Genomic DNA, 11,273 nt, shown 5'->3' with positions numbered 1-11,273 from the left:
ACGCAAGGAGAGAGGAAGCACCTCGAAGCCCTCTCCGGGGGGAAACAGTAGAGGCTCCTTTTGGGTACAGAGAACATTTGCAAAACACTCCGGTGGCTCATCCGGCAGTGGCTCTGGCCTTTTACTGCAGACAGAGCGAAGAGACGGGGGTGCTTGCAGATCCCGTCCCCCTCTCCATACGAAGGACAAAGCTTGGTAAAATAGCCCGTGTGTGAGGATCGCCGGGAAGCACTGGCTGCATCCCCTAGACAAAGGTGGAAGCTGAGGAAGGAGAAAGAGGAGGGATCGCACCTTCTGGGCATCCGATCTGAAGAGAAGAGGAAGACTCTTGAGGACGCAGGAGAATAAAATCTGAGTTGGAGCAGTATTAAACACAGCATCCGAGGTGGCCTAAACGTAAAATACCTGCGCACATTTCCGTCTTGATACGCAATTAATTGCAGCAAATTCCTCTATAAATAATATCGTTGGAATCCTTTAAGATTCAAGAATGCCTGAGGTTAAGTAGCTTTTAAAAACGTCGGTTCTGAATGGCTTACGCAATGAATTGACTACCTTCAAATCTTAAACCCATTGTAAATATGCTATACATATGGATTCCAGTTTATCTCTACCTATTTCTTTTTAAAATGAGAGAAACGTTCTTTAAAAGTTACTTGTAACACTTTATTTTAGGAAAGCAGATGTTATTTTTTTACATAATATATTATGACCAAGTACATATGTAAATTGGAAACCATCCAGAACGCCTCTATTATTTGCTAAATGATTTTTAGTAGAGGCATATTATTCCTGGCACAACCAAGGTATAGGTTACATCAATAAAATAAACATCTGTGATTTTGGCAGGAGAGGAAATAAACGTGAGTTCCTGTAGAAGCAGGGAAAGCATTCGTGTAGAGGGAAGCACACCTGCAAAGGAGTAAATCGGCTATTTACACAGACAACGCCCGTAACCAGGCGCTCTGCCGTAGAGGGAAAAGAAAAGGAAAAAAAGAGAGAGAGAAACAAAGGTCTTGGAATTCCAGGAGAAAAACGAACGCGACCCTGGATGTAGCTTTCTGATAACATATCCCGGGCAGTGAAATAAAAGCCTTGGATGTTTTCTAGACAAGGATTGTGCTCTGTCCCTCTCCTCTCCTCTCCTAAAAGCAGAGTGTTTAGCTCGGAGGAAGATATTAGCCACAGTTTCCTCCTGTCAATATTTAAGAATTCCCGGAGACTTCAAGGGGCTGGAGTTTTTCCCTTTTCACAGCAAAATATCTGCGAGAGACGTTTGTGTTTGCGAGGAGTTTTACGAGGGGTCTGAGTACATAGGAGGAGCAAGGCATAATGCACCGGCATAATAATTAACCGTATGCAATATTTATTGCCCTGTGTTGTTTGTTATCATGCAGGCGAGTGCACTCAATTGAGGTTTAACAAATATGAGCGTTATTGATCAAATATAATGAATAAATATGCATATGTATTATTTATCTCTGCACACATGTATACACACAGGAGCATCTCGTTATTGAGGTTGAGGAAAGCTGTCTGCCGCTGCTTCTGCCTTCCTGTCCACCTTGCCTCTGTGCCAAGGGGCTGCAGAGAAGTTAGGTTTTGAGGTTTTTTTGTAATATAAAGTATCGCAGATATGTGACAAAAAATGTCACCAATAAAATTGGTCTCAGCACCGAGTATAATTGTAACAAAACACTGCTGAATTAAAATCAAAGATCTCACTGGCTGGGGCAGCATCGTCGTGAACCATCTGGTGTGTATTAAAAAGCAGTGCTGTAAATAATGCTGGAAACTAATGTGGTACCAGATCCTATAGGCGCAGGGGCCTGCCGAGCTTTCCGTATGCTAGAAGTGTGGATGGTGTGGCCCACGGAGGGAAAGGTGTCGCATCGTCCAGGAGCTCTTAAGGCATGATTTTGCATAATGCTGATGGAAGTTTGCCCCGACAGAGAGGGGAGGCAGAGGCGAGGGCGGCAGAGGCAAGGCCTCTCTGCCCGTCCTGCTCCGTCTGACGGCGATAGGACTAGCAGCTCCTGACGTCACTTCGCATCAGGACCGGGGAGCAAACGTGACCCAGGCAGGAGCTCATCTGTTTCTCATCACTTGGGAAGTTTCTCTCGCTCCCCTCCCATCCTTCTTCCCTCTCCCTTTCTGCCCTCCCCGCCACCCCCCCCCCCCCCCCGCCTTTCTTTTTATTCCCTACATAAATTGGGGCAGGCCCCATCCTCACCCTCGTCCCATGCCCATGCTCATGCCCGTGCCCGTGCCCGTGCCCGTGCCCATCCCCGTCCGGTGCCGGTGCCCGCTCCCCGCGGGGCAGCAGCGGCGGTCGCGGCGCTCCCACGCGGGTGCCCGGCCCCGCCGCCTCCCGGGCCTGGCGCTTCCCTTCCCCCCCATTCCCATGCCATTGTTCGCGCTCGCAACCCAACTTTGGCTGCCGATTCAAGCTCGGCGGTCCCCTGGCTCCTGCATTGTACTGAGGGTCACTTACTCTTTTCTCGGAGTTAGACTCTGCTCCTTAATCTCTCCTCTTCTCTGCTCCTCATGAGCTGTCGCGTTCTCCCCACGCACCCGGAGCTGCCACAGAGGCTCGTCTTGATAAACCTGCTGCTAATCTCGGCCCGGTGCAACCAACACAGAAATAAAAATTCCCTCTCGCTCTCTGCTTCCCCACACACGTCCTTTTTTTTTCGTTCCCCCCCTTCCTCTTCTTTTCCTCCAGGCTTCATTCCCCTCAGAGTGCTGCCGCCTTTAATTATGGGAGATACATGTCTTCCCTGGGAGTCATTCATGGTTTTTAGGTGGAAAGGCGTTTTGGTGGAGTTATTTTTGAGCAGGGACCAGTGCCCTATATCCAGAAGCTTTGACTGAAGTGCAGATTGAGACATATCGGGTTCCTTATAAAAGGATCATTTCTTGTGGGAGGTTGGACACGAAGTTTGGACTCGTGACTTGCATTCCTGAGAGACATGCATATTTTAAAACAACAAAGCAAGCTCGGAAGAAGGCTTAGAAGAGGGGAGGGGGAGAAATAAAAGAAAAAACTTCAAGAAGTTACTAAGTTACAAACATCTGTCAACATGGACCAATTTGTGTGGCTCTCAGGGGGAAAAAAATACCTGCTATTTTTTTTTTTAATCACTTCAGGGAGTCTCAGCTACTTGCTGGAAGTTGATGTGGCTCTCCAGACGCTAAGAAATGCAGTTTGGCTCAAAACTGGGAGCTTAAAGCGCTTTAGTGGCCTGTGAATTTAAATCCCAACTCCTTCTTTATCGGCTCTTTGCGTGGAGCTGGTTAAGCGTTTCAAGGGGTATCTCACCTCTCAAAAAGAACCACAGGTGGGGGAAAGACAAAAGGAGAGCAAATGGGGCGACTCGTGTGTTTGTTGAAGGAAGCCACTGGCGCGCCCGATCCCGCAGTGCAGATGGAGGAAAAGTGAGAAAACAAGGTGAAAAAGAGCAGCCCTGACTTGCTGTGAACCCTGAGGGGAATGGGGATCCTGGGGTCCGCGGGAAGCGCCCCCCACTTCAATCTCCCATGGGGAAGGAAGGGAAAAAATGATAGATAGATAGATAGATAGATAGACAGACAGACAGACAGACAGACAGACAGATAGATAGATAGATAGATAGATAGATAGATAGATAGATAGATAGACGGACGGACGGACTGTCGGGGGCGGAAGGGCGGCGCTGGCCCCGGCAGGGCAGGTGGGCCGGCAGCTTGCTGCCGGACGCGGCGCACGGAGCTCGGGGCTGCGACCGCCGCGGGTGCGGGCAGCGGAGGCGCGGGGCTCTGCGCTGCTGCCGGCAGCTCGCAGACAAAAGGAGAAGGCCTAATGGTGAGCTGGATATCTCTGTTAGTTGTCAGCGCTGGTGCACGGCTGCCGCTAAATGCTAATCAGCGCTCGCCGAGCGGGATGCAGCCGGGGTCGGCTCCTGGCGCACACCCGCACACGCACTCGGGCTGCTGCAGGGTCTGTGGCACGCACACACACGCGGCTCGCTCCTCGCTGCGGTCGACCGTGACCCCCACGCTTTGGTCTGGGCTTTGTTTGGTCCAGCGGTGGTGTGATCCACTTTAAACGTCACATACAGCAAATATCTTCCTAAATAACATAACAGCATAGCTTACAGACAGCAGCCCCCTTCTTCTCTAAGGAGCTTCCCCCCACCTGCTCTTACGCCCTTCTTCCTTCTTTTTAACAGCTGGGGCTATTTTACACCTGTAGCTTTGAATTTGGTCCTCTGCTTTAAGTTTGGTGGAGGGTTCTACAGAAGAGGAAGTTATTACTGTATGTCCAATGATGGATTATGCAGCTACCATTGAAATGACTAACAGCAAATCTAATGTCAGCCAGACAGTCCACCTTTGAAATGTTACTCACATTACTCTGATTTTACAAAATTTAGGCTAAAGAAAAAAGCGGGGAGATATAATTTCCTACCATCCCTTTTACTAGTTGTTGTCATTCCTCGCAACTACTTTTATAAACTGATTGGGCCCGTTATATGTAGTGTCTTTGTATTTCCAGTGGAGACCACGTGGATGCCTGAGAAGAGATCCTGACATCCCTCTCAAGCCTTCTTGGGAATACCTCCACCACCCGCCTCCGCACACCTGCCCTTGCATCCCAGTGACCACCAAAACTGGTCTAGCGAGAGTAGCCAGGGTGCCCACCCTCCTGTGCCTTCGGCAGTCTCAGGGAGGGGGTGTCTACAGTCCTTTCTCACAGCAGAAAATGCAATTTATTTTCAGGTGGCCACACCTCACACCGGGACCACCGTAGAAAAATGTCCGGCACGATGCCCTCACTTAAAAAAGAGCGGAGAGTGACTCCACAGCACTGTCAGAGACACCTTGGGAGAAATGGGAGGGAGGGAAAAAAGGGCAGGAGCTGTAAAGTGGGACCACCTTGAAAGTGGTCGCCTTTCTCACCTTCGCAGTTTCAGACTTGCTCCCCGGCTGTTTTGCGCTGAAGGTGCTCAGACTGGAGAAGGGAGTGGGTGCTGAAATGCTTAAAGGGAGCATTTAAACCCAGAGCCTTCAGTGAAGGAAGAAAGAATGGGCGTGGAGGTGGAAAAAAAGTTGGAAAATGGATTCGCTGACAAGTAAGGATAATAAATGAGAGGCGCTTTCAGATAGATATCTCAGTCGTGAAATTGCACCCAGCTGGTTGTGTAAGCAAACAAATAGTTTCATGTTAGGGACTCTCGACTTGTGGCTTGATGAATAGAACACGACAGAGGTAAATGGCTCTTTAACTCATTTAGGAATAAAACTCTTTGGCTTCCTAAGTAAGAGACCTTGTGACGCCATGGATCCTGAGCAAGCACTTTAACAAGAGTTTTATTGGTTTCCACTTCTGCTCCTGGATCTCCCCTCTCATTGTCCCCTCTCGTTCTCCTCCTCCCTCACACCTCTGTCCTGTTCCCCTTTTTTTTTTTGTTTGTTTGTTTTAATGTTTTACTCTTTTTAATCTTTCCTTTCTTTCATCCCTCCTTCTTGCGCTTTGTTTCTCTCTCTTTCTCTCTTTCTTTTTCCCTACTCCTCTTCAAAAGCACCTCGTAGAAGAAATTCTCCCACGTCATCAGCACCTGGAAACCCGGCAGGTTTGCAAAGTACCCGGAGATATCAAGTCTGTCCATAGCACCTTAGAGCTGTGGCTTGTGAAATGTATTTGTTTTTTATTATTACTGGGGGAATCACCACAGAAAACTCATCCTCCCTCTCTCTGACTCTCTGCGGATTGAACAGGGAAGGGTGTCCAAAAAACACCCCACATCCAAGTCAGTGGCTGTGACCCCAGTGAGAAAGTGAACAAATATAAAGACAGGTTTCGTGGAAATCATGCAGTTTCCGAAATTAGTTCCAAAGATATAAAAGAAACAGAACAAGCGTGGAAAAGGGCAAGGGAACCTCAATTTCTGCCTGTCACAGTGAAACAGAGAGCAGAGAAGACAGATATGTGGATCTAAAAAAATAAAGAGGAGAGGAGAGGAGAGGAGAGGAGAGGAGAGGAGATGGAGAGGAGAGGAGAGGAGAGGAGAGGAGAGGAGAGGAGAGGAGAGGAGAGGAGAGGAGAGGAGAGAGAGAGGAGAGGAGAGGAGAGGAGAGGAGAGGAGAGGAGAGGAGGAGGAGGAGAGGAGAGGAGAGGAGAGGAGAGGAGAGGAGAGGAGAGGAGAGGAGAGGAGAGGAGAGGAGAGGAGAGGAGAGGAGAGGAGAGGAGAGGAGAGGAGAGGAGGGAGAGGAGAGGAGAGGAGAGGAGACGAGAGGAGAGCTCTACCCGCTATTTCAAGACTTATAAACTAACGCTTTGAATAGTCTAAATGTCCCATGAAGCCGGAGGAAGGATGTCGACAGTGCCTGTAGCAGCCGTGCACACGCGTTCGCGGACGCTCCCAGTGAATGGCTGCGCGCCGGGACACTGCTGGAGAGGGCGGCTGCACCAAGCCCTGACATCGCTGTTGAGCCCTGCGTCCCTCTGTCCATCTGTCGGAGAGTCCATCCAGGCCAGCCAGTGCCACCGTCCCTGCCAGCCCTGCCTGCTCGGGGCTGGTCGCATCTGCTGTCTGTTGGGAAGGGGAGTCTGGCTGCCACACCCCACAGGTAATGAGAAGGAACCAAACCGAACCAAAAAAAAAAAATCAAACAAACACACTCCCCTCAAAAACAAACAAACAAACAAACAAACACCAAACAAAAACCACAAACAAAAACAAAACAATCAAACTCAAACCACAAAATAAACAAAAACAAAAAAAAAAAACCACCAAAAAACCCCAAAACAAACAACCTCAACGGACCAACAAAAAAAAAAAAAAAAAACAAAAAAAAAACAAAACCGAAAAAAACCACAACAAAAACACCAGCAAAACCGGAGGTCCTATTCAGCCCTTTCTGTCACATAAAAGACATTTCTGTCTTTGTGTAGGTAACCAACCAGTCTCCTGCGAGTGAACCCACGCAGAATCCACCTTTTCTTGTATTACTTTTGCTGACACTTGCAGTGACCCCGAGCCAGATTTTTCGTGCAAGACCCTCCATTTACCTCAGTAGGAAAAAAGTCTTTGCATCTTGATCCGTCGATTTTATTGGTGGCGATGAGACAGGTCACTCGTGATAGAGTCCCACACCCACGCTCCCTCCCCAGTTCCACTTTATTTCGACGGACTCGGGGAGAGTGGGGCTTATCCTTTACCCCCACCCTTAGAGTGGGCTCACCACCCTCCTCCTGCGGATGAAGGCGGTGGGAGGAAGCCGAGCCACCCAAAGGTGCCTCCCGGGGGCAAGGGCGTGTGGAGAAGCCCCGGGAAAGGGGAAGCCGCAGCCCGCGGCGCTCGGGGCAGCCCGAGGAGGAACGCACACACACACAGGCGCACACAGCGACCCTCGCCACCCCTGCCACCGCCCGCAAGCCCCCCCTCCTCCTCTGCTCGGGCTCAACCTACCACTTAGCAGCATTTCCAAATATTTATTCGATTAAATGGTATAGAAAAGGCCTAATTGGGCGGTGGGAGGAGGCAAGCTAGTTAGCGAGGTGCTAAGAGGAGTGGGAAGGAACGCTTTGTTAACTGCCCTGCCCCGAGCAGGTCCCCTGCGCGGGCTGGGCTGCGAGGGTCGCCCTCTCCCAAATTCCGCCGGCCCCAGCTTCCTCCCCTGCAAGCCCACCGCGGCCTTTGAAGCGCTGCCGCGGCTGCTGGGGAGCGCGGAGGGGCGCGGAGCCCGGCGCGGCAGGATGCAGGGATGCAGGGATGCAGGGATGCGGGGATGCAGGGATGCGGGGATGCGGGGATGCGGGGATGCGGGGATGCGGGGATGCGGGCATGCGGGGATGCGGGCATGCGGGGATGCGGGGATGCGGGGATGCGGGGATGCGGGGATGCAGGGATGCAGGGATGCGGGGATGCGGGGATGTGGGGATGCTGGGATGCAGGGATGTGGGGATGCAGGGGTGCAGGGGTGCAGGGGTGCAGGGGTGCAGGGATGTGGGGATGCAGGGGTGCAGGGGTGCAGGGGTGCAGGGGTGCAGGGGTGCAGGGAGCTCCCTGCCGATCCCGCCTCCTCAGGAGCCTGGGGAGCCCAGGAGCCTCCGGGGACAGCGCCCGGGCCCCCAGCAGCAAGCCGGCAGAAGAAATGTAGATGGGGCTGGTTCTAAAGCAGTGTATTGTAGATGATGAATAAGTCGGCAGAAACTTGCTGAGGGACCCCAGCCCGTCTCCACACCCACATATTATTTTTTTTCCCGGCAAATGACGCGATGATGCAGTAGTTTTAGCTGCCATATGAATGCCCGAGAAGTTGCAGCGTGGCAAAGGAAAACATCCACTGACACAACGCAGACTGGGTAGTTAACACTTCAAAACACAATACCGTCTTATAAGCAAAGTTTAATAAGGGATTGAAACACTTCTTTCTAGGCACATACATGGAAATAAGTGCATCTCGTACACCTCCTCTACACCTGCAAGTTTCTTGGCAATCCGTGGGTTATTATTATTCATAAATATGAAAATTAATTGAAAAATATCTAAGAAAAAGTTTATCTGTTTTCATCAGTGGGATAACACTGTAATGAATTTATTTACATCTCATTGGAAGAAACCGAGACCTGTTTTTCTCTTCCGATATCCCCGTTTGCTTTGTTTATTTTTAGGTAGAGGGAGGCTGGTTTTTGTTTTGTTGGTTTGTTTTTTGTTGTTATTTTTGGTTGGGGGTGTTTGTTTGTTTGTTTGTTTGTTTGTTTGTTTTGGTGGGTTTGGTTTTTTTGGGTTCGGGTTTGGGTTTTTTGTCTTCTTTTGTTGTTTTTGTTTTTTTTTTTTTAACTGCCAATTCATCTGGGTCCCAAATCACCATCCCACCGTAAAGCAGTGCTGAAAATGCTTCTTTCAGCACCTCCCATGTCTGAGCGTTCCCTCTCACTCCCTGTTGAGAGCCCGGAGGGGCTGCTGGACTCCCTTTCTCCAGGGAAGGCCCCGGGGAAGGGGCAGGAACAAAGCTCTCACTCATGCAGTGTCCAAGTGAGTGACAAAAGGGAGGATGTCTGTCTGTCTGTCTAACTCCCAAATCCCTGTTCTTGTGTGCTCAGGTCTGGAATTATCCAAGTCCCCCCACTCCCAGCACCTATGAATACAGGCCGTTTCTGCATCCTGAATGGGGTGATAGCCCCATAAAGGATCTGCCCGTAATCTTGATTATCCAGCTAGAACTGTCTACTGTATAGAGCTGCTCTCACCTCAGATCTGCTGCGTCTAGAATATTAAAAACCCCAAGCGAGTTGAATTGAAGAATCTTGTTAAAGAAAGAAAAAAGGGAAAAAAAGAAATAAAGAATGAAAAAAAAAAAAAAGGATGGGAGAGATTGTGGGAGAGAGGGAAGGAGAAATAGGAGAGCATGGAAGATAGCAAATTAAAGGGAAAACACTCCCCAGGTCTTCACAAACTGAAAAGTCTACCTCATCTAGACTTGTTTGGAGGGCACAGGAGGTGTCTGTGTGAGGGGGACAATGTTATTTTTAAAGATCCAGCTTTATTAATACATTAAGAAAGAGCTCCCTTGGTAGTATGTGTTCTTACAGCTCTGTCTCAGATCCTATAAAACATTAATGCACTGAAAGCTGTTACAGAGATCTGCACCACCAGCTAGAAGCCTTTACCTTCAAAGGAGCTCCATTACAAAAACGATTTTTAATTTTCTGGGAAAAAAAAAGACAAGCTGAAATGAAAAGGGTTTTTGGCACAGAGCTCAGGCCCTGGCAGTGGGTGGGCCATGGTGTGGGATGTCACAGCCTGGGTTTTTTGCATGGCCATGGCACATAAGCACACATGAAATGCACTAGCTCACCACCCAATGAGCAAGCATCCAGCTGGATTTCTATATTAATGGAGTGGGAATACCCTCCACACACAGCAACTAGATTTGGGAAAAAGAATCAAGAGATCTCTTCTGGCTGACAGTAAGCACAAGGCATGCACACTGGAGTACATGTTGGGGTCTGCGAGCCCTTGGAGTGGAAAAGAAGATGAAACCAAAAAAAGCCAACCCCAGCCAAGCCCCCAGAAGCAGAAAGCCATCATGCCTGGAGCAAACAGGACCCGTGGCTAGAGAATGCCTCCTGCTGCACAGGCAGAGATGATGGCATGTGGTGACTTCAATCCATGCCCATGGCGTCTGAGAGTAAAAAGCAAGGTGTGAACTCAGCAGAAAATCCAGGTGATGGGAACAGGTGTTTCAAAAAGGGGCAGGCCAGGCTGACAGGTCCATCAGCCTTGGTGGAAGGTTAGTGGTGCAGTCCCAGTGAGGCGAGGTCACCTAAGGCATTACACTGCAACTCCTGCTCCCTTTTCCTAGGCCTTGACAGCTCAGCCCTAAGCTTATACAGTCAAGTCCATTTTGGAGCATCCCATAGTTTGCACAACTTGGTTACCCCTCCCAAGTATTTTTTAAATTCTCCTTTTTAGCACCAGTAAAGGAGTTAAAAATGTGGGGAGATTTGGAGATTTTTGTTGTTATTGTTTATGGGTTTTTCTTTTTTTTTTTTTTTCTTTTTTTTTTTTTGTGAATTGTTGGCATGTTTCAAGCAACAAGACTCATGGGTTGTGGGGTGATAAGTTGGGGTTTTTTGCTAAATTCTTTTATTATTTTTTTAATTCTCACTTCAATTTTAATTCTTGAAGAACAGCTTTGACAACATATATCGCACTCATTATAAGAAGCAAAGGGTTATATCAAAAATTATTAGTATAGAATCACAGGAAACCTGGTTTGGAACCAGAAAAAAATACAAAACAGATATAGATACATAGACACAGGACAATTCTTTTATAATTATTTGGAAAATGTTATTTTCCCCTAATTCTCCTTTTTTTTCCTTTATGCGCATATGGTGTTTTAACTTTTACCAAAATTGAAAATAAAGACTAATATATTACAAAAGGAGTAACAATGTTCATGGTAAGTGTTTGCGCATGGAAATTTTGTTGTCATTTGCTTGGTTTTGGGCGGTTTTGTTTTTATTCTACACAAGGTTCAGTTCAGTTTCAATGCTTTTTTTGTTTTGTTGGTTTACTGTACAGCATATATCAACAACAGTCCACAATAAATCCTGGAAGATCCAGTATCCCCTTCAGGTTTGATTAATATCCCCTCAATACTCATTTTTTTTGTCTCTTTTATTAATATTATTTATTTCTTTTTTCCTCCTCTCCGAAAGAAAACGAAACGAAACAGAATAAAAAACCAAAATAGGCCAAAAAAAAAAAAAAAAAAAA

This window comes from Ammospiza caudacuta, chromosome Z (genome assembly GCF_027887145.1).
Source record: "Ammospiza caudacuta isolate bAmmCau1 chromosome Z, bAmmCau1.pri, whole genome shotgun sequence".
NCBI classification, from domain to species: Eukaryota; Metazoa; Chordata; class Aves; order Passeriformes; family Passerellidae; genus Ammospiza; species Ammospiza caudacuta.
The sequence above is the reverse complement of the archived record's forward strand: the minus strand, read 5'-3'. Positions refer to the sequence as shown.